We start from the raw sequence: 24,556 nt of genomic DNA on the forward strand, positions 1-24,556 counted from the left end.
TTGCCAGCCAAGGTGTTCATATTGCTGCTCAGGGCGCCCCCCCCCAGCGCCCTGCACCCATCAGTGACCGCAGTGTGTGGTGTGCATGAGGAGCAATGGCGCACAGCTGCAGTGCTGTGCGCTACCTTGGAGAAGACAGAAGTCTTCAGCTGCCGATTTTCCGGACCTTCTTGCTTCTGGCTCTGTAAGGGGGACGGCGGCGCGGCTCCGGGAACGGACGACGAGGTCGGGTCCTGTGTGCGATCCCTCTGGAGCTAATGGTGTCCAGTAGCCTAAGAAGCCCAAGCTACCACCACTTAGGTAGGTTCGCTTCTTCTCCCCTTAGTCCCTCGATGCAGTGAGCCTGTTGCCAGCAGGTCTCACTGTAAAATAAAAAACCTAAACTATACTTTCTTCCTAGGAGCTCAGGAGAGCCCCTAGTGTGCATCCAGCTCAGCCGGGCACAGAAATCTAACTGAGGCTTGGAGGAGGGTCATAGGGGGAGGAGCCAGTGCACACCAGATAGTCCTAAATCTTTCTTTAGAGTGCCCAGTCTCCTGCGGAGCCTGTCTATTCCCCATGGTCCTTACGGAGTCCCCAGCATCCACTAGGACGTCAGAGAAATAAACATATATACATACTGAAGGAGCTTTAAACTAACAGAGTGGGGTAATGGAAAAGGATATGTACAATTACCACATTGATTGTGCGTTTCCAGTCCACTTTAACTTAAAACGACTGTGGAACGCACCGCGTTGTTTCAGGTGGGAGTTTTCAATGAGTGCTCTCAGTCCGCTTCCGCATTGAAGCGGCTGTGGAGCGCACTATGGACCGCACCGCATCATTTCCAGTGACGCGGGTAGCGGAAGTGTAACTAGCCCCTGTCTACAGGTAGCTGTGGAGCGCTTTGTGAGCCGCATGACGTCACTACCGGTGACGTGTATATTGGAAAGCCGCGTCCTTTCGGCTGCAAACAGGGCTCATAATTTATTTCACCTACACAAGGAACCTAATGTAATATTGTAATAAAACAACTGTTAATAAATAAATGTTCAATAAAAAAGTTTAATAGAAATGTTCAATAAAAAAGTAATGATAGTCTGTGGCCACTTCCGGATCCTGGAACGCACGGCCACACATACATACATACATACATACATACATACATACATACATACATACATACGTATACACTGTACTTACATACATACACACTTTAAACACATAAATATACACTGTTCTTACACACACACAAATACGTATACACTGTACTTACATACATACTGTACACACATACATACATATACACTGTACTTACATACATATACACTGTACACACACATACATACATATACACTGTTCTTACACTGTACACACATACACTGTACACACATACATACACACCAGGGCCGGCTCCAGGCATGTTCGAGTCGAGCACCCGCGCAGGGCGCCACTCTTAAAGGGTGCCGCACGCTGGCGCCGACATGTTGGAGCCGGCCCTGTCCTAGCCCTGCGCGCGCCGCGCTGTTCGGCGCCGGCGTCTGATGTAAGACACTTGCGCCGCACAGCACGCACAGATCACTAGGGCACAGGCGCCGCACAGCGCGCCTGCCTGCAGCTGCATTCCCCCTCCCTCATCGCCGGCGCCCGGCACATCAGGTACTCAGGGGACATATGTGGCACAGTGGGGGCATTAATGTTTCTGTCACTGTGGGGCCATATCTGGCACTGGGGGCATTTAATGTATCTGGCACTGTGGGGGCATATCTAGCACTGGGGGCATTAAGGTATCTCTCACTGTGGGGGTATATCTGGCACTGGGGGCATTAAGGTATCTGGCACTGTGGGGGCATATCTAGCACTGGGGGCATTAATGTATCTATCACTGTGGGGGCATATCTGGCACTGGGGGTATTAATGTATCTGGCACTGTGGGGGAATATCTGGCACTGGGGGCATTAATGTATCTTTCACTGTGGGGTCATATCTGGCACTGGGGGTATTAATGTATCTGACACTGTGGGGGAATATCTGGCACTGGGGGCATTAATGTATCTGGCACTGTGGGGGCATATCTGGCACTGGTGGCATTAATGTATCTGGCACTGTGGGGGCATATCTGGCACTGGGGGCATTAATGTATCTATCACTGTGTAGGCATATCTGGCACTAGGGGCATTATTGTATCTGGCACTGTGAGGGCATATCTGGCACTGGGGGCATTAATGTATCTGGCACTGGGGGCATATCTAGCACGGGGCAATAATGTATCTGGCACTGTGGGGGCATTAATGTATCTGGCACTGTGGGGGGCATTAATGTATCTGGCACTGTGGGGGGCATTAATGTATCAGGCACTGTGGGGGGCATTAATGTATCTGGCACTGCGGGGCATAGCTGGCACTGTGGGGGCATTAATGTATCTGACACTGTGGGGGCAATAATGTATCTGGCACTGTGTGGGCACTTATGCATCTGGCACTGGGGGCATTTATGCATCTGGCACTGGGGGGCATTTATGTATCTGGCACTGGGGGCATTTATGTATCTGGCCCTGTGGGGCCATATCTGGCATTGTGGGGGCATTTTTATATCTGGCACTGTGGGGACATATCTGGCACTGTGTGGGCATTTTTATATCTGGCTCTGTGGGGACATATCTGGCACTGTGTGGGCATTTTTAGATCTGCCACTGTGGGGGCACTTATGTATCTGGCACTGTGTGGGCACTTATATATCTGGCACTGTGGGGGCATTTATGTATCTGGCACTGTGGGGGCATTTATGTATCTCGCACTGTGGGGGCATTTATGTATCTGGCACTGTGGGGGGCATATCTGCACTGTGGGGGCATTTATGTATCTGCACTTTGGGGGCATTTATGTATCTGAACTGTGGGTGCATATCTGGCACTGTGTGGCCATTTATGTAGCTGGCACTGCTGGGGGGCATGTCACGTGTAGCTGGCACTGCTGGGGGGGCATGTCACGTGTAGCTGGCACTGCTGGGGGGCATGTCACGTGTAGCTGGCACTGCTGGGGGGCATGTCACGTGTAGCTGGCACTGCTGGGGGGCATGTCATGTAGTGTTTCCGCTAGGCGTCTGTGGCTAGGCAATGTGTATCAGTGCTCTCCCTGGTGCAATGTGTCTCAGTGCTGTGCCTGGCGCAAAGTGTATAGGAGGTTCTACCTGGTGCAGTGTGTATTAGCTGCACTACTGTGTGGTGTAATGCAAATTGCCACTATTATGTGGCCACGTACCTTCCCCACGAAGTAACTCCCCTTAATTTTTGCTGCGCGCCTTCGGCGCGCACTGTCCATGCTTTGGCATGTAGGTATGGGAACACCAAGCAGTATGTACATCATTTTGCCCTCCTAACTTAAAAATGTGCCCTCCCTGTGATCAGCACCATGCCCTAAAAAGTAAACACTATCATGTGTAGCTAGCACTGCTGGGGGGCATGTCATGTGTAGCTGGCACTGCTTCGGGGCATGTCATGTCTAGCTGGCACTGATGCGGGGCATGTCATGTCTAGCTGGCACTGCTGCGGGGCATGTCATGTGTAGCTGGCACTGCTGGGGGGCATGTCATGTCTATCTGGCACTGCACATTATGTGTATCTGGCACTATACTGGAGACATTGTGTGTAAGGAACACTACTGTGGCTATGTGTAAGGCCGTTAATTGTGTGAAAATATATTTATAGTTTGATGATATGACGTTATGAGGCCACGCCCACTTTTCCAGAGGCCACGCCCACATTTCCGGGAGCGCGCTCACCTTCGGCGCGCGCATGGGGGGGGGGGGCACTTTTAAATTTTCTCTCTCAGGGTGCTAGTAGGCCTGGAGCCGGCCCTGAAATAAATAACATATTTTGAACCACTGGTAGTCAAATATTTGATATCGAAAAATTGTTTAACCATCCCACTCTTTTTTTTTAAAAAACATAGTCATCCAGTAGGCAACCACTGTGTCTTAACTCCACCTACTTAAAATGGTATAAAAATCAAATTTTAAAGATACCTGCTACCATTATATGGAAAAAGTATTCTGTGGTGTATCCTTATACTATAGATATTGATTCTACAATGGCAGCTCCACCGTCAATTCGTTTGGTTCCTTCACGGAGAGGAATGTTATTGAATATAGATGAATAGATACTTGCCAAGAACAAGCAGCGCGGGGACGTGGTCTACTGGCACTGTACTGAGAAGGTTACTGGGCCTTGTTCTTGCTATGCAAAGACAACCATCGTGGCAGGACAGCATCAGCTCAACACACATGGAGAACATAATCATGCTCCTAAACCCGAGAAAACAGATGTGGCTATTGCTAAGGATGCTATAAAGCGACGTGCTCGGGACACCAATGACTCACCATCTCAAATAATTCAATTGGTTACCAGTGATATGCCTTCTACAAGTGCACCCTGTTTGCCTAACCGGGAATCTCTCCGTCAGTTAGTGAAAAGAGCCCGGAGAGAAGATTGTCCTCCAGAACCCACTTCCTTGGATGATATAGATGTTCCAGAACATTTGACTAATATAGATGACATCAAGTTTTTGGGAAAGGACAGTGCTTTCCACAATGAAAGAACCCTTTTATTTTCAACAGAAGCAAACTTAAAAAAACTTCACGAAGCTTGTTGCTGGGTTATGGATGGCACATTCAAGACTTGCCCCACATTTGTCACAACTGAGGGTTTAGGCTGACGGGAGGAAGCCTTAGTTGTAGGGGCTGAGATGAAATTAAACCTGGGAGGTTTAATCAGACCCCTGGACATGTAAGTGCAGAATAATTACCCGAAGGTGTGACCATGACAACCAAGTTAAAATTCTAAATAAAAGTTTATTAACAGACTCTGTGATACAATAAGCAGCATTCAAGGTTAGCAATTGACAGTGGCAAATAACACAGTTCCTGGAACACGTAACCGTAGAAGGTATTGCAGAGCACTGGAAGGTTAGAACAGATGTAAAAGTCCTTTGATAGAAATCCTTACCAGGCCTGGTTGTAGTAGTGGAGATAGCTGAGGAACATGCCAGTAGTTGTAACAGGTGAATCTGATAACTTGAGAAAGCTGCTGTATCAGCTGGATGGAACCAGCCAGGTGGTAAAACACGGAGTGGATGCTGAATGGAATCAGCCAGGTAATGAAACACAGAGTGGGTGCTGAATGGAATCAGCCAGGTACTAAAGTCACGGAGTGGGTGCTGGATGGAACCAGCCAGGTGATGAAATACAGAGTGGATGATGTGAGATGCTAGTGAGCGTAGAAACAGAATAGCTGATAGATGATTACTGGTGGTAGTGGATACTGCTGGTAAGATAGGATCCGCTGGATCAGCACCGGTGTTTTGTAGAAGCTGGAATCTGTGTGAAAGCTGGCTGCTGGAAGCAGGTAGTAGATAGCTGGAAACTGGACAGCCACGGAGGACTGTAAAGTCAGGCTGCACCGCAGGATGGAAAGCAGGTGCGGGTCTCTTTGTGGATGCTGGAGACAGGAACTGGAACCTGGAGAAACAAGCCACAGGAGAGAGAGACTGGAACAAGGTATGACATTCAAAGCACTGACATCTATCTGGCCCAGACACAGGATACTTATACCTGCTGCTATGCAGGCATTGGCTGGGCAATTATGCAGATTCCAGAGACGGTGGATTGGAGGAATTGGAGCATGTGATCAAATCCAACATGGCTGCGTCCATGCTGGAACCTGGAGGGAAAACTGGTTTGAAATGAAATGTGCAAACATAGTGATAATGGCAGCGCCGGCCGCGGAGGACAGGAGACGCCAGATGACTGTTATATGCTGAGACACTTGGAGGGTAGCAGAGGCTGCGGCAGGCATGATACACGATTCTGAGAACCTGCAGCAATAACACAGTAACGGCGGCGGAGGCCGCGGAGGACGGGAGACGCCATGTTGGATTCAAACATGGCGCCGCTGTGGTAGTGTCTCAGAATGACAGGAGGGATGTGCAGAGTGTTGACACAGATGAGATCCGGACTTGGAACGCTGGGCCAGTCTCAGAAGACACCTAAACGGCAGGTAATGGCGTCCAGATACCCGGATCGTGACAGCACCCCCCCCTTAAGGAGTGGCCCCAGGACACTTCTTAGGCTTTAAAGGAAACTTTGAGTGGAAATTTCGGACCAAGGCAGGAGCATGGACATCTGAGGTATTGGTCCAAGAGCGTTCTTCAGGACCTTAGCCCTTCCAGTCAATGAGATACTGTAACTGACCGTAACGGAAACGTGAGTCCAAAATCTTGGCCACCTCGTACTCGACTCCCCGTTGAGTCTGAACTTTGGGAGCTGGAGGAAGTGCGGAATGAAACCGATTCAGGATCAGCGGTTTCAACAAGGAAACATGAAATGTCCTGGGTATTTTCAAGAAGGGTGGTAACTGTAATCTGTAGGCAACAGGATTGATGACTTGTTCAATCTTGAAGGGACCGATGTAGCGAGGTGCAAATTTCATGCTGGGAACTCTCAACCTCAAATTCTTCGTGGACAACCACACACGATCACCCACCTTGAGAGCAGGAACCGCTCTACGCTTCCTATCGGCAAACTTCTTATACCTGGATGAGGCTTTAAGCAGGACTGCACGGACGTTCTTCCAGTTATTTGAAAACTGACGCAAGGTGACATCCACTGCTGGAACAGAAGTTGCGGGAAGCGGTTGAAATTCTGGGACTTTAGGGTGGAATCCATAATTAATGAAGAATGGTGTCGAAGAAGATGAGGAATGGTATTGATTGTTGTGGCTGAACTCGGCCCAAGGAAGGAGTTGAACCCAGTCATCTTGAGAGGAAGACACATATATACGGAGGAAGGCCTCCAAGTCCTGATTCACCCTCTCGGTTTGACCATTGGTCTGAGGATGGTAAGCTGTGGAAAACTTTAACTTGACTTGGAGGGCTTGACACAAACTTCGCCAAAATTTGGCTACAAATTGTACTCCACGATCCGAGATGATCTCTTCAGGAAGACCGTGAAGTCGGAAGATCTCTTGTATAAACACTTGAGCCAACTTGGAAGCTGACGGAAGACCGGTGAGAGGGATGAAATGTGCCATCTTGGGGAACCGGTCAACTACCACTCAGATGGTATTAAATTTGTTGCAGATAGGTAGATCGGTAACAAAGTCCATCGACAAATGGGTCCATAGTCGACGGGGAACAGATAATGGAACCAGTTGCCCCGCAGGCGACTGGCGGGAGACTTTGTGTTGGGCACACTTTGGGCAGGAGGCAATAAATTCCATAACGTCCTTCTTCAGAGTTGGCCACCAGTAGGACCTAGAGATAAATTCAAGGGTTTTCTGAATGCCTGTATCTCCAGAAAAACGGGAAGCATGGGCCCAATGCATGAGCTTCTTCCTTAGAACTGGCTTAACAAAACTTTTCCCTGGTGGGGGCGTAGAGTCCATCCCTACCATGGAGAATGCCAACGGATTAATAATAGGATGCTTGTCTGCAGACTCGGACTCATTTTCTTGCTCCCATGAGCGGGAAAGGGCATCGGCCTTACAATTCTGAGAACCCGGACAGAACTGGAGTTTAAAGTCAAACCTAGAGAAGAAAAGTGCCCATCTGGCCTGACGAGGGTTCAGACATTGTGCACCTTTGAGATATAAAAGATTTTTGTGGTCGGTAAGTATGGTGATTGAATGAGAAGCTCCCTCCAACAGGTAACTCCACTCCTCCAGAGCGAGCTTGATGGGCTAGCAACTCCTGATCGCCAATGGCATAGTTGCGCTCAGCTGGGGAGAACTTCCGGGAGAAGAAACTGCAAGGATGTAGATGTCCATCTTTGGCCCTCTGGGATAACACCGCTCCTACTCCAACGGAGGAGGCATCTACCTCTAAGATAAAAGGAGAGTCGGTGTCGGGCTGTTTCAGAACTGGTGCAGAGATGAACCGTTGTTTCAGAAGGTGAAAGGCCTGCGTAGCTTCTTCGGACCACTTGGACGGATTAGCACCTTTCTTGGTTAATGCAGTGATAGGTGCCACAATGGTGGAAAAGTCTCGTATAAACTTTCTATAATAATTGGCGAACCCTAAGAACCTCTGGACCCCTTTGAGGGTTAAGGGTATAGGCCAATTCTGGATTGCTTGGAGTTTCTCAGGATCCATCTCTAGTCCGGAACCGGACACAATGTAACCTAGAAACGGAATGGTTTTAACTTCAAACACACACTTCTCCAATTTACAATAGAGGTGATTGACACGGAGACGGGAAAGAACCTCCTTTACCCAGAAACGATGATCTTCTAGATTATTAGCAAAGATGAGGATGTCATTTAGATAAACCACGACATGGCGGTATAAGATGTCCCTGAAGATCTCATTCACGAAGTGCTGGAAGACTGCTGGAGCGTTGCTCAATCCGAAGGGCATGACGAGGTACTCATAATGTCCGTCACGGGTGTTAAAGGCGGTCTTCCACTCGTCACCCTCACGGATTCGGATGAGATTGTAGGCACCCCTCAAGCTTTGTGAAAATGGTTGCACCACTAACTCTATCAAAGAGCTCTGTAATCAGGGGTAAAGGGTATCGGTTCTTGACGGTAATGTCGTTCAGACCTCTGTAGTCGATGCACGGACGCAGACCACTGTCTTTCTTCTTAACGAAGAAGAAGCCTGCACCGGCTGGAGAAGAAGATGGTCAGATGAAACCCTTCGCCAGGTTCTCTTTGATGTACTCTTCCATGGAGTGTGTCTCAGGCAGAGACAACGGATAAGTTCGGCCTCGCGGTGGAACCTTCCCTGGAATGAGGTCGATTGGGCAGTCCCATTCTCTATGAGGAGGAAGGATATCGGCAGAGGCTTTACTGAACACGTCCGTGAAGTCTTGATATGGAGGAGGTGGAACATCAGATGACCTGGGGAAGGAAGAACAAACAGGAAGAACTTTGGCTAAACAAGTTTCAGCACAGGAGGGATCCCATGCCAGTATTTGCGTAGTCGTCCAGTCAATCGATGGGTTGTGGAGACGGAGCCATGGAAGGCCTAAAACCACTGGATGTGTGGCTCTTGGAATCACTAGAAAAGAAATATACTCAGAATGAAGAACTCCCACTTTCAGACGAACTGGAAGGGTCCTTAAGGAAATGACTGCGTCAAAAATCTTGCTGCCATCCACGGCAGTCAAAGAGATGGACGAGGACAGTCTCTCGGTGGGTAGGGACCACCGTTTAACATAAGCTTCGGTTATGAAATTCCCAGCTGCTCCGGAATCAAGGAGGGCAATGACGTTACTGTAACGTTGAGCAATTTGGAGCGACACTGGGAGGTTACAATCATGAGGAGATGGAGAGGAGATCATTACTCCTAGCCGGCCCTCTCCTTGGCGAGCTAGGATCTGGAGTTTCCCGAACGTTTGGGACAGGCGTTCATAGTGTGCGACGGAGCTGCACAGTAGAGACATAGAGACTCGGAGAGGCGTCTTCGGCGCTCAGCGGGAGATAGACGGGAACGACCAATTTGCATAGGCTCATCCTTGGATGGAGATGGTAGACGAGGAGGAGGAGCAGAAGATTTAGGAATGGATGATCTTCCTCGCTCGGTTGCTCTCTCTCTGAACCGTAGATCAACCTTCGTGCATAGTGAAATTAGCTCATCCAACTTAGAAGGCAAGTCTCTGGTAGCTAACTCATCTTTAATGCGTTCTGACAAGCCATGCCAGAATGCAGCATACAGGGCCTCGTCGTTCCAGGCCAGTTCAGATGCCAGGATTTTGAACTGTATAAGATACTGTCCCACAGTACGTGTTCCCTGGCGTAGACGGAGAATCTCAGATGAAGCAGAGGAAACCCGGCCCGGCTCGTCGAAGATGCGCCTGAATGATGCTACAAAGTCAGTGTAGGAGGACAGCAGGAGATCAGACTTCTCCCATAACGGTGATGCCCAATCAAGGGCTGAGCCACTGAGGAGAGAAATAATATAAGTAACTTTGGTACGGTCACTGGGGAAGTTGCCAGGTTGAAGCTCAAAATGGATTTTGCATTGGTTGAGAAATCCCCTGCAGAACCTTGGAGATCCATCAAATTTTGCTGGCGTTGGAAGATGAAGACGTGGTATGGAAATGGGTAAGGTGGGTGGGGTTACAGCTGGAGTCACTGTGGTGGACGCACCAGACATGACAGGTCCACGGAGGGTCGTCTGAATCCCATCCAGCCGAGTAGAGAGATCCTGGAGACAGCGGACGATGTGACCTTGTGCAGCCTCCTGATGTTCGAGTCTGGCTGCCAGTTCTTGCATAGGTCTAGCCGCTTGATCCTGGTCTCCGGCTGGATTCATATGGTCAGTGCTTACTGTCACAACTGAGGGTTTAGGCTGACGGGAGGAAGCCTCAGTTGTAGGGGCTGAGATGAAATTAAACCTGAGAGGTTTAATCAGACCCCTGGACATGTAAGTGCAGAATAATTACCCAAAGGTGTGACCATGACAACCAAGTTAAAATTCAAAATAAAAGTTTATTAACAGACTCCGTGATACAATAAGCAGCATTCAAGGTTAGCAATTGACAGTGGCAAATAACACAGTTCCTGGAACACGTAACCGTAGAAGGTATTGCAGAGCACTGGTAGGTTAGAACAGATGTAAAAGTCCTTTGATAGAAATCCTTACCAGGCCTGGTTGTAGTAGTGGAGATAGCCGAGGAACATGCCAGTAGTTGTAACAGGTGAATCTGATAACTTGAGAAAGCTGCTGTATCAGCTGGATGGAACCAGCCAGGTGGTAAAACACGGAGTGGATGCTGAATGGAATCAGCCAGGTAATGAAACACAGAGTGGGTGCTGAATGGAATCAGCCAGGTACTAAAGTCACGGAGTGGGTGCTGGATGGAACCAGCCAGGTGATGAAATACAGAGTGGATGATGTGAGATGCTAGTGAGCGTAGAAACAGAATAGCTGATAGATGATTACCGGTGGTAGTGGATACTGCTGGTAAGATAGGATCCGCTGGATCAGCACCGGTGTTTTGTAGAAGCTGGAATCTGTGTGAAAGTTGGCTGCTGGAAGCAGGTAGTAGATAGCTGGAAACTGGACAGCCACGGAGGACTGTAAAGTCAGGCTGCACCGCAGGATGGAAAGCAGGTGCGGGTCTCTTTGTGGATGCTGGAGACAGGAACTGGAACCTGGAGAAACAAGCCACAGGAGAGAGAGACTGGAACAAGGTATGACATTCAAAGCACTGACATCTATCTGGCCCAGACACAGGATACTTATACCTGCTGCTATGCAGGCATTGGCTGGGCAATTATGCAGATTCCAGAGACAATGGATTGGAGGAATTGGAGCATGTGATCAAATCCAACATGGCTGCGTCCATGCTGGAACCTGGAGGGAAAACTGGTTTGAAATGAAATGTGCAAACATAGTGATAATGGCAGCGCCGGCCGCGGAGGACAGGAGACGCCAGATGACTGTTATATGCTGAGACACTTGGAGGGCAGCAGAGGCCGCGGCAGGCATGATACACGATTCTGAGAACCTGCAGCAATAACACAGTAACGGCGGCGGAGGCCGCGGAGGACGGGAGACGCCATGTTGGATTCAAACATGGCGCCGCTGTGGTAGTGTCTCAGAATGACAGGAGGGATGTGCAGAGTGTTGACACAGATGAGATCCGGACTTGGAACGCTGGGCCAGTCTCAGAAGACACCTAAACGGCAGGTAATGGCGTCCAGATACCCGGATCGTGACAGCACCCCCCCCTTAAGGAGTGGCCCCAGGACACTTCTTAGGCTTTAAAGGAAACTTTGAGTGGAAATTTCGGACCAAGGCAGGAGCATGGACATCTTAGGCATTGGTCCAAGAGCGTTCTTCAGGACCATAGCCCTTCCAGTCAATGAGATACTGTAACTGACCGTAACGAAAACGTGAGTCCAAAATCTTGGCCACCTCGTACTCGACTCCCCGTTGAGTCTGAACTTTGGGAGCTGGAGGAAGTGCGGAATGAAACCGATTCAGGATCAGCGGTTTCAACAAGGAAACATTAAATGTCCTGGGTATTTTCAAGAAGGGTGGTAACTGTAATCTGTAGGCAACAGGATTGATGACTTGTTCAATCTTGAAGGGACCGATGTAGCGAGGTGCAAATTTCATGCTGGGAACTCTCAACCTCAAATTCTTCGTGGACAACCACACACGATCACCCACCTTGAGAGCAGGAACCGCTCTACGCTTCCTATCGGCAAACTTCTTATACCTGGATGAGGCTTTAAGCAGGGCTGCACGGACGTTCTTCCAGTTATTTGAAAACTGACGCAAGCTGACATCCACTGCTGGAACAGAAGTTGCGGGAAGCGGTTGAAATTCTGGGACTTTAGGATGGAATCCATAATTAATGAAGAATGGTGTCGAAGAAGATGAGGAATGGTATTGATTGTTGTGGCTGAACTCGGCCCAAGGAAGGAGTTGAACCCAGTCATCTTGAGAGGAAGACAAATATATACGGAGGAAGGCCTCCAAGTCCTGATTCACCCTCTCGGTTTGACCATTGGTCTGAGGATGGTAAGCTGTGGAAAACTTTAACTTGACTTGGTGGGCTTGACACAAACTTCGCCAAAATTTGGCTACAAATTGTACTCCACGATCCGAGATGATCTCTTCAGGAAGACCGTGAAGTCGGAAGATATCTTGTATAAACACTTGAGCCAACTTGGAAGCTGACGGAAGACCGGTGGGAGGGATAAAATGTGCCATCTTGGTGAACCGGTCAACTACCACTCAGATGGTATTAAATTTGTTGCAGATAGGTAGATCGGTAACAAAGTCCATCGACAAATGGGTCCATGGTCGACGGGGAACAGATAATGGAACCAGTTTCCCCGCAGGCGACTGGCGGGAGACTTTGTGTTGGGCACACTTTGGGCAGGAGGCAATAAATTCCATAACGTCCTTCTTCAGAGTTGGCCACCAGTAGGACCTAGAGATAAATTCAAGGGTTTTCTGAATGCCTGTATCTCCAGAAAAACGGGAAGCATGGGCCCAATGCATGAGCTTCTTCCTTAGAACTGGCATAACAAAACTTTTCCCTGGTGGGGGCGTAGAGTCCATCCCTACCGTGGAGATTGCCAACGGATTAATAATAGGATGCTTGTCTGCAGACTCGGACTCATTTTCTTGCTCCCATGAGCGGGAAAGGGCATCGGCCTTACGATTCTGAGAACCCGGACAGAACTGGAGTTTAAAGTCAAACCTAGAGAAGAAAAGTGCCCATCTGGCCTGATGAGGGTTCAGACATTGTGCGCCTTTGAGATATAAAAGATTTTTGTGGTCGGTAAGTATGGTGATTGAATGAGAAGCTCCCTCCAACAGGTATCTCCACTCCTCCAGAGCGAGCTTGATGGCTAGCAACTCCTGATCGCCAATGGCATAGCTGCGCTCAGCTGGGGAGAACTTCCGGGAGAAGAAACTGCAAGGATGTAGATGTCCATCTTTGGCCCTCTGGGATGACACCGCTCCTACTCCAACGGAGGAGGCATCTACCTCTAAGATAAAAGGAGAGTCGGTGTCGGGCTGTTTCAGAACTGGTGCAGAGATGAACCGTTGTTTCAGAAGGTGAAAGGCCTGCGAGCCTTCTTTGGACCACTTGGACGGATTAGCACCTTTCTTGGTTAATGCAGTGATAGGCGCCACAATGGTGGAAAAGTCTCGTATAAACTTTCTATAATAATTGGCGAACCCTAAGAACCTCTGGACCCCTTTGAGGGTTAAGGGGATAAGCCAATTCTGGATTGCTTGGAGTTTCTCAGGATCCATCTCTAGTCCGGAACCGGACACAATGTAACCTAGAAACGGAATGGTTTTAACTTCAAACACACAGTTCTCCAATTTACAATAGAGGTGATTGACACGGAGACGGGAAAGAACCTCCTTTTCCCAGAAACGATGATTTTCTAGATTATTAGCAAAGATGAGGATGTCATATAGATAAACCACGACATGGCAGTATAAGATGTCCCTGAAGATCTCATTCACGAAGTGCTGGAAGACTGCTGGAGCGTTGCTCAATCCGAAGGGCATGACGAGGTACTCATAATGTCCGTCACGGGTGTTAAAGGCGGTCTTCCACTCGTCACCCTCACGGATTCGGATGAGATTGTAGGCACCCCTCAAGTCCAGCTTTGTGAAAATGGTTGCACCACTAACTCTATCAAAGAGCTCTGTAATCAGGGGTAAAGGGTATCGGTTCTTGACGGTAATGTCGTTCAGACCTCTGTAGTCGATGCACGGACGCAGACCACCGTCTTTCTTCTTAACGAAGAAGAAGCCTGCACCGGCTGGAGAAGAAGATAGTCGGATGAAACCGTTCACCAGGTTCTCTTTGATGTACTCTTCCATGGAGTGTGTCTCAGGCAGAGACAACGGATAAGTTCGGCCTCGCGGTGGAACCTTCCCTGGAATGAGGTCGATTGGGCAGTCCCATTCTCTATGAGGAGGAAGGATATCGGCAGAGGCTTTACTGAACACGTCCGTGAAGTCTTGATATGGAGGAGGTGGAACATCAGATGACCTGGGGAAGGAAGAACAAACAGGAAGAACTTTGGCTAAACAAGTCTCAGCACAGGAGGGACCCCATGCCAGTATTTGCGTAGTCGTCCAGTCAATCTATGGGTTGTGGAGATGGAGCCATGGAAGGCCTAAAACCACTGGATGTGTGGCTCTTGGAATCACTAGAAAAGAAATATACTCAGAATGAAGAACTCCCACTCTCAGACGAACTGGAAGAGTCCTTAAGGAAATGACTGCGTCAAAAATCTTGCTGCCATCCACGGCAGTCAAAGAGATGGACGAGGACAGTCTCTCGGTGGGTAGGGACCACCGTTTAACATAAGCTTCGGTTATGAAATTCCCAGCTGCTCCGGAATCAAGGAGGGCAGTGACGTTCCTGTAACGTTGAGCAATTTGGAGCGACACTGGGAGGTTACAATCATGAGGAGATGGAGAGGAGATCATTACTCCTAGCCGGCCCTCTCCTTGGCGAGCTAGGATCTGGAGTTTCCCGAACGTTTGGGACAGGCGTTCATAGTGTGCGACGGAGCTGCACAGTAGAGACATAGAGACTCGGAGAGGCGTCTTCGGCGCTCAGCGGGAGATAGACGGAAACGACCAATTTGCATAGGCTCATCCTTGGATGGAGATGGTTGACGAGGAGGAGGAGCAGAAGATTTAGGAATGGATGATCTTCCTCGCTCGGTTGCTCTCTCTCTGAACCGTAGATCAACCTTCGTGCATAGTGAAATTAGCTCATCCAACTTAGAAGGCAAGTCTCTGGTAGCTAACTCATCTTTAATGCGTTCTGACAAGCCATGCCAGAATGCAGCATACAGGGCCTCGTCGTTCCAGGCCAGTTCAGATGCCAGGATTTTGAACTGTATAAGATACTGTCCCTCAGTACGTGTTCCCTGGCGTAGACGGAGAATCTCAGATGAAGCAGAGGAAACCCGGCCCGGCTCGTCGAAGATGCGCCTGAGTGATGCTACAAAGTCAGTGTAGGAGGACAGCAGGAGATCTGACTTCTCCCATAACGGTGATGCCCAATCAAGGGCTGAGCCACTGAGGAGAGAAATAATATAAGTAACTTTGGTACGGTCACTGGGGAAGTTGCCAGGTTGAAGCTCAAAATGGATTTTGCATTGGTTGAGAAATCCCCTGCAGAACCTTGGAGATCCATCAAATTTTGCTGGCGTTGGAAGATGAAGACGTGGTATGGAAATGGGTAAGGTGGGTGGGGTTACAGCTGGAGTCACTGTGGTGGACGCACCAGACATGACAGGTCCACGGAGGGTCGTCTGAATCCCATCCAGCCGAGTAGAGAGATCCTGGAGACAGCGGACGATGTGACCTTGTGCAGCCTCCTGATGTTCGAGTCTGGCTGCCAGTTCTTGCATAGGTCTAGCCGCTTGATCCTGGTCTCCGGCTGGATTCATATGGTCAGTGCTTACTGTCACAACTGAGGGTTTAGGCTGACGGGAGGAAGCCTCAGTTGTAGGGGCTGAGATGAAATTAAACCTGAGAGGTTTAATCAGACCCCTGGACATGTAAGTGCAGAATAATTACCCAAAGGTGTGACCAAGACAACCAAGTTAAAATTCAAAATAAAAGTTTATTAACAGACTCCGTGATACAATAAGCAGCATTCAAGGTTAGCAATTGACAGTGGCAAATAACACAGTTCCTGGAACACGTAACCGTAGAAGGTATTGCAGAGCACTGGTAGGTTAGAACAGATGTAAAAGTCCTTTGATAGAAATCCTTACCAGGCCTGGTTGTAGTAGTGGAGATAGCCGAGGAACATGCCAGTAGTTGTAACAGGTGAATCTGATAACTTGAGAAAGCTGCTGTATCAGCTGGATGGAACCAGCCAGGTGGTAAAACACGGAGTGGATGCTGAATGGAATCAGCCAGGTAATGAAACACAGAGTGGGTGCTGAATGGAATCAGCCAGGTACTAAAGTCACGGAGTGGGTGCTGGATGGAACCAGCCAGGTGATGAAATACAGAGTGGATGATGTGAGATGCTAGTGAGCGTAGAAACAGAATAGCTGATAGATGATTACCGGTGGTAGTGGATACTGCTGGTAAGATAGGATCCGCTGGATCAGCACCGGTGTTTTGTAGAAGCTGGAATCTGTGTGAAAGCTGGCTGCTTGAAGCAGGTAGTAGATAGCTGGAAACTGGACAGCCACGGAGGACTGTAAAGTCAGGCTGCACCGCAGGATGGAAAGCAGGTGCGGTCTCTTTGTGGATGCTGGAGACAGGAACTGGAACCTGGAGAAACAAGCCACAGGAGAGAGAGACTGGAACAAGGTATGACATTCAAAGCACTGACATCTATCTGGCCCAGACGCAGGATACTTATACCTGCTGCTATGCAGGCATTGGCTGGGCAATTATGCAGATTCCAGAGACGGTGGATTGGAGGAATTGGAGCATGTGATCAAATCCAACATGGCTGCGCCCATGCTGGAACCTGGAGGGAAAACTGGTTTGAAATGAAATGTGCAAACATAGTGATAATGGCAGCGCCGGCCGCAGAGGACAGGAGACGCCAGATGACTGTTATATGCTGAGACACTTGGAGGGCAGCAGATGCCACGGCAGGCATGATACACGATTCTGAGAACCTGCAGCAATAACACAGTAACGGCGGCGGAGGCCGCGGAGGACTGGAGACGTCATGTTGGATTCAAACATGGCGCCGCTGTGGTAGTGTCTCAGAATGACAGGAGGGATGTGCAGAGTGTTGACACAGATGAGATCCGGACTTGGAACGCTGGGCCAGTCTCAGAAGACACCTAAACGGCAGGTAATGGCGTCCAGATACCCGGACACAGCACCCCCCCCCTTTAGGAGTGGCCCCAGGACACTTCTTAGGCTTTAAAGGAAACTTTGAGTGGAAATTTCGGACCAAGGCAGGAGCATGGACATCTGAGGCATTGGTCCAAGAGCGTTCTTCAGGACCATAGCCCTTCCAGTCAATGAGATACTGTAACTGACCGTAACGGAAACGTGAGTCCAAAATCTTGGCCACCTCGTACTCGACTCCCCGTTGAGTCTGAACTTTGGGAGCTGGAGGAAGTGCGGAATGAAACCGATTCAGGATCAGCGGTTTCAACAAGGAAACATGAAATGTCCTGGGTATTTTCAAGAAGGGTGGTAACTGTAATCTGTAGGCAACAGGATTGATGACTTGTTCAATCTTGAAGGGACCGATGTAGCGAGGTGCAAATTTCATGCTGGGAACTCTCAACCTCAAATTCTTCGTGGACAACAACACACGATCACCCACCTTGAGAGCAGGAACCGCTCTACACTTCCTATCGGCAAACTTCTTATACCTGGATGAGGCTTTAAGCAGGGCTGCACGGACGTTCTTCCAGTTATTTGAAAACTGACGCAAGGTGACATCCACTGCTGGAACAGAAGTTGCGGGAAGCGGTTGAAATTCTGGGACTTTAGGGTGGAATCCATAATTAATGAAGAATGGTGTCGAAGAAGATGAGGAATGGTATTGATTGTTGTGGCTGAACTCGGCCCAAGGAAGGAGTTGAACCCAGTCATCTTGAGAGGAAGACACATATATACGGAAGAAGGCCTCCAAGTCCTGATTCACCCTCTCGGTTTGACCATTGGTCTGAGGATGGTAAGCTGTGGAAAACTTTAACTTGACTTGGAGGGCTTGACACAAACTTCGCCAAAATTTGGCTACAAATTGTACTCCACGATCCGAGATGATCTCTTCAGGAAGACCGTGAAGTCGGAAGATCTCTTGTATAAACACTTGTGCCAACTTGGAAGCTGACGGAAGACCGGTGAGAGGGATGAAATATGTCATCTTGGTTAACCGGTCAACTACCACCCAGATGGTATTAAATTTGTTGCAGATAGGTAGATCGGTAACAAAGTCCATCGACAAATGGGTCCATGGTCGACGGGGAACAGATAATGGAACCAGTTGCCCCGCAGGCGACTGGCGGGAGACTTTGTGTTGGGCACACTTTGGGCAGGAGGCAATAAATTCCATAACGTCCTTCTTCAGAGTTGGCCACCAGTAGGACCTAGAGATAAATTCAAGGGTTTTCTGAATGCCTGTATCTCCAGAAAAATGGGAAGCATGGGCCCAATGCATGAGCTTCTTCCTTAGAACTGGCTTAACAAAACTTTTCCCTGGTGGGGGCGTAGAGTCCATCCCTACCGTGGAGAATGCCAACGGATTAATAATAGGATGCTTGTCTGCAGACTCGGACTCATTTTCTTGCTCCCATGAGCGGGAAAGGGCATCGGCCTTACGATTCTGAGAACCCGGACAGAACTGGAGTTTAAAGTCAAACCTAGAGAAGAAAAGTGCCCATCTGGCCTGACGAGGGTTCAGACATAGTGCACCTTTGAGATATAAAAGATTTTTGTGGTCGGTAAGTATGGTGATTGAATGAGAAGCTCCCTCCAACAGGTATCTCCACTCCTCCAGAGCGAGCTTGATGGCTAGCAACTCTTGATCAGCTGGGGAGAACTTCCGGGAGAAGAAACTGCAAGGATGTACATGTCCATCTTTGTTCCTCTGGGATAACACCGCTCCTACTCCAACGGAGGAGGCATCTACCTCTAAGATAAAAGGAGAGTCGGTGTCAGGCTGTTTCAGAACTGGTGCAGAGATGAACCGTTGTTTCAGAAGGTGAAAGGCCTGCGTAGCTTCTTCGGACTACTTGGACGGATTAGCACCTTTCTTGGTTAATGCAGTGATAGGTGCCACAATGGTGGAAAAGTCTCGTATAAACTTTCTATAATAATTGGCGAACCCTAAGAACCTCTGGACCCCTTTGAGGGTTAAGGGTATAGGCCAATTCTGGATTGCTTGGAGTTTCTCAGGTTCCATCTCTAGTCCGGAACCGGACACAATGTAACCTAGAAACGGAATGGTTTTAACTTCAAACACACACTTCTCCAATTTACAATAGAGGTGATTGACACGGAGACGGGAAAGAACCTCCTTTACCCAGAAACGATGATCTTCTAGATTATTAGCAAAGATGAGGATGTCATCTAGATAAACCACGACATGGCGGTATAAGATGTCCCTGAAGATCTCATTCACGAAGTGCTGGAAGACTGCTGGAGCGTTGCTCAATCCGAAGGGCATGACGAGGTACTCATAATGTCCGTCACGGGTGTTAAAGGCGGTCTTCCACTCGTCACCCTCACGGATTCGGATGAGATTGTAGGCACCCCTCAAGCTTTGTGAAAATGGTTGCACCACTAACTCTATCAAAGAGCTCTGTAATCAGGGGTAAAGGGTATCGGTTCTTGACGGTAATGTCGTTCAGACCTCTGTAGTCGATGCACGGACGCAGACCACCGTCTTTCTTCTTAACGAAGAAGAAGCCTGCACCGGCTGGAGAAGAAGATGGTCGGATGAAACCCTTCGCCAGGTTCTATTTGATGTACTCTTCCATGGAGTGTGTCTCAGGCAGAGACAACGGATAAGTTCGGCCTCGCGGTGGAACCTTCCCTGGAATGAGGTCGATTGGGCAGTCCCATTCTCTATGAGGAGGAAGGATATCGGCAGAGGCTTTACTGAACACGTCCGTGAAGTCTTGATATGGAGGAGGTGGAACATCAGATGACCTGGGGAAGGAAGAACAAACAGGAAGAACTTTGGCTAAACAAGTCTCAGCACAGGAGGGATCCCATGCCAGTATTTGCGTAGTCGTCAATCGATGGGTTGTGGAGACGGAGCCATGGAAGGCCTAAAACCACTGGATGTGTGGCTCTTGGAATCACTAGAAAAGAAATATACTCAGAATGAAGAACTCCCACTCTCAGACGAACTGGAAGAGTCCTTAAGGAAATGACTGCGTCAAAAATCTTGCTGCCATCCACGGCATTCAAAGAGATGGACGAGGACAGTCTCTCGGTGGGTAGGGACCATCGTTTAACATAAGCTTCGGTTATGAAATTCCCAGCTGCTCCAGAATCAAGGAGGGCAATGACGTTCCTGTAACGTTGAGCAATTTGGAGCGACACTGGGAGGTTACAATCGTGAGGAGATGGAGAGGAGATCATTACTCCTAGCCGGCCATCTCCTTGGCGAGCTAGGATCTGGAGTTTCCCGAACGTTTGGGACAGGCGTTCATAGTGTGCGACGGAGCTGCACAGTAGAGACATAGAGACTCGGAGAGGCGTCTTCGGCGCTCAGCGGGAGATAGACGGGAACGACCAATTTGCATAGGCTCATCCTTGGATGGAGATGGTTGACGAGGAGTAGGAGCAGAAGATTTAGGAATGGATGATCTTCCTCGCTCGGTTGCTCTCTCTCTGAACCGTAGATCAACCTTCGTGCATAGTGAAATTAGCTCATCCAACTTAGAAGGCAAGTCTCTGGTAGCTAACTCATCTTTAATGCGTTCTGACAAGCCATGCCAGAATGCAGCATACAGGGCCTCGTCGTTCCAGGCCAGTTCAGATGCCAGGATTTTGAACTGTATAAGATACTGTCCCACAGTACGTGTTCCCTGGCGTAGACGGAGAATCTCAGATGAAGCAGAGGAAACCCGGCCCGGCTCGTCGAAGATGCGCCTGAATGATGCTACAAAGTCAGTGTAGGAGGACAGTAGGGGATCAGACTTCTCCCATAACGGTGATGCCCAATCAAGGGCTGAGCCACTGAGGAGAGAAATAATATAAGTAACTTTGGTACGGTCACTGGGGAAGTTGCCAGGTTGAAGCTCAAAATGGATTTTGCATTGGTTGAGAAATCCCCTGCAGAGCCTTGGAGATCCATCAAATTTTGCTGGCGTTGGAAGATGAAGACGTGGTATGGAAATGGGTAAGGTGGGTGGGGTTACAGCTGGAGTCACTGTGGTGGACGCACCAGACGTGACAGGTCCACGGAGGGTCGTCTGAATCCCATCCAGCCGAGTAGAGAGATCCTGTAGACAGCGGACGATGTGACCTTGTGCAGCCTCCTGATGTTCGAGTCTGGCTGCCAGTTCTTGCATAGGTCTAGCCGCTTGATCCTGGTCTCCAGCTGGATTGATATGGTCAGTGCTTACTGTCACAACTGAGGGTTTAGGCTGACGGGAGGAAGCCTCAGTTGTAGGGGCTGAGATGAAATTAAACCTGGGAGGTTTAATCAGACCCATGGACATGTAAGTGCAGAATAATTACCCGAAGGTGTGACCATGACAACCAAGTTAAAATTCAAAATAAAAGTTTATTAACAGACTCCGTGATACAATAAGCAGCATTCAAGGTTAGCAATTGACAGTGGCAAATAACACAGTTCCTGGAACACGTAACCGTAGAAGGTATTGCAGAGCACTGGTAGGTTAGAACAGATGTAAAAGTCCTTTGATAGAAATCCTTACCAGTCCTGGTTGTAGTAGTGGAGATAGCCGAGGAACATGCCAGTAGTTGTAACAGGTGAATCTGATAACTTGAGAAAGCTGCTGTATCAGCTGGATGGAACCAGCCAGGTGGTAAAACACGGAGTGGATGCTGAATGGAATCAGCCAGGTAATGAAACACAGAGTGGGTGCTGAATGGAATCAGCCAGGTACTAAAGTCACGGAGTGGGTGCTGGATGGAACTAGCCAGGTGATGAAATACAGAGTGGATGATGTGAGATGCTAGTGAGCGTAGAAACAGAATAGCTGATAGATGATTACCGGTGGTAGTGGATACTGCTGGTAAGATAGGATCCGCTGGATCAGCACCGGTGTTTTGTAGAAGCTGGAATCTGTGTGAAAGCTGGCTGCTGGAAGCAGGTAGTAGATAGCTGGAAACTGGACAGCCACGGAGGACTGTAAAGTCAGGCTGTACCGCAGGATGGAAAGCAGGTGCGGGTCTCTTTGTGGATGCTGGAGACAGGAACTGGAACCTGGAGAAACAAGCCACAGGAGAGAGAGACTGGAACAAGGTATGACATTCAAAGCACTGACATCTATCTGGCCCAGACACAGGATACTTATACCTGCTGCTATGCAGGCATTGGCTGGGCAATTATGCAGATTCCAGAGACGGTGGATTGGAGGAATTGGAGCATGTGATCAAATCCAACATGGCTGCGCCCATGCTGGCACCTGGAGGGAAAACTGGTTTGAAATGAAATGTGCAAACATAGTGATAATGGCAGCGCCGGCCGCGGAGGACAGGAGACGCCAGATGACTGTTATATGCTGAGACACTTGGAGGGCAGCAGAGGCCGTGGCAGGCATGATACACGATTCTGAGAACCTGCAGCAATAACACAGTAACGGCGGCGGAGGCTGCGGAGGACGGGAGACACCATGTTGGATTCAAACATGGCGCCGGTGTGGTAGTGTCTCAGAATGACAGGAGGGATGTGCAGAGTGTTGACACAGATGAGATCCGGACTTGGAACGCTGGGCCAGCCTCAGAAGACACCTAAACAGCAGGTAATGGCGTCCAGATACCCGGATCGTGACAGCACCCCCCTCCCCCCCCACCCTTTAGGAGTGGCCCCAGGACACTTCTTAGGCTTTAAAGGAAACTTTGAGTGGAAATTTCGGACCAAGGCAGGAGCATGGACATCTGTGGCATTGGTCCAAGAGCGTTCTTCAGGACCATAGCAGTCAATGAGATACTGTAACTGACCGTAACGGAAACGTGAGTCCAAAATCTTGGCCACCTCGTACTCGACTCCCCGTTGAGTCTGAACTTTGGGAGCTGGAGGAAGTGCGGAATGAAACCGATTCAGGATCAGCGGTTTCAACAAGGAAGCATGAAATGTCCTGGGTATTTTCAAGAAGGGTGGTAACTGTAATCTGTAGGCAACAGGATTGATGACTTGTTCAATCTTGAAGGGACCGATGTAGCGAGGTGCAAATTTCATGCTGGGAACTCTCAACCTCAAATTCTTCGTGGACAATCACACACGATCACCCACCTTGAGAGCAGGAACCGCTCTACACTTCCTATCGGCAAACTTCTTATACCTGGATGAGGCTTTAAGCACGGCTGCACGGACGTTCTTCCAGTTATTTGAAAACTGACTGTTAGGATCTCCTGCTCTGTGCTGCCACGTCGCCATGGCAACCGGGTGGCAAGTGTTAGCGAAGTAACCTGAGCGCAGCTGATACTCCGGTCCGGGTTTTTACTGTGCAGTGGTTACAGGCTCTGTGCACGGCAGGGAATCCGGCGCTGGTTTTGTGCTCACAGTCTGTGAGGTCTGAGTGGGGCGTGGACAGCACCTGCTATATAAACCATCCTCTCAGGCTAGGCAAATGCTGCTGAATCTTTGTTTGTTAGTCAGTTCCAGAGAGTTAGCTAGTACTGTGTGACTTTGTATTTACTTGTTGCTTACTGCAAATAGGCCTTGGGATTCTGTACTTCATTCTGCCAATCCGGACCTAGCAGTAAGACTGGAGTCAGTTGTTTAACCTGCTGGGGTTCTTTTGCTATTCTGTGAACCCAGCAGGTTTGCGGCTGTACTCTCAGACCTGCTTGCTTAATCCTCCCTCACTGTGCAGGGCGTCCAGGTGTCAGTTTAGTGGCAGTAAGCTGAACCTGTGCCCTGCAAGTGGGGGTTAGGATTGTGGATACTCTCCTTGTGTCTATATTTCTATCTCTGACCAAGGAGTTTATTCCCACACCCGTTGGTAACCCTTTGGGGTTTTTTCTGTTGCTCTTAGCAACATCATTTCGGGTGCTCCACATGTTAAATCACTACATCTCGCTTCATTGTCCGCTCTATTCCATCTGAGCATTCCTGATACTAGGGAGACATCCAGTTCCTGAGCCTTTGGGCTTCTCCGTTCACTTTGTGTTTATTAGTTATTCCATCACCTCCTGTGTATGTTATGTTATACTGTCTGTGAGTTCGTTTGCTTCGCATCCCTCTCTGTTTATACACCGGTATACTCCTGTTAGCACTGGTGTGCGTAACATATTCAGCAGCCATACTCCTGTTGAAATTTTGTGGGAATATGGAGCATACCCCTCAAAATATTTTGCAACAGGTGGTCGATCAGGTGCAGGTCCTGACTCAACAATTTAATGAGATGTCCATTAAAATGAACACCCCGCAGGCCACT

Source organism: Pseudophryne corroboree, chromosome 8 (genome assembly GCF_028390025.1).
Source record: "Pseudophryne corroboree isolate aPseCor3 chromosome 8, aPseCor3.hap2, whole genome shotgun sequence".
Lineage (NCBI taxonomy): Eukaryota > Metazoa > Chordata > Amphibia > Anura > Myobatrachidae > Pseudophryne > Pseudophryne corroboree.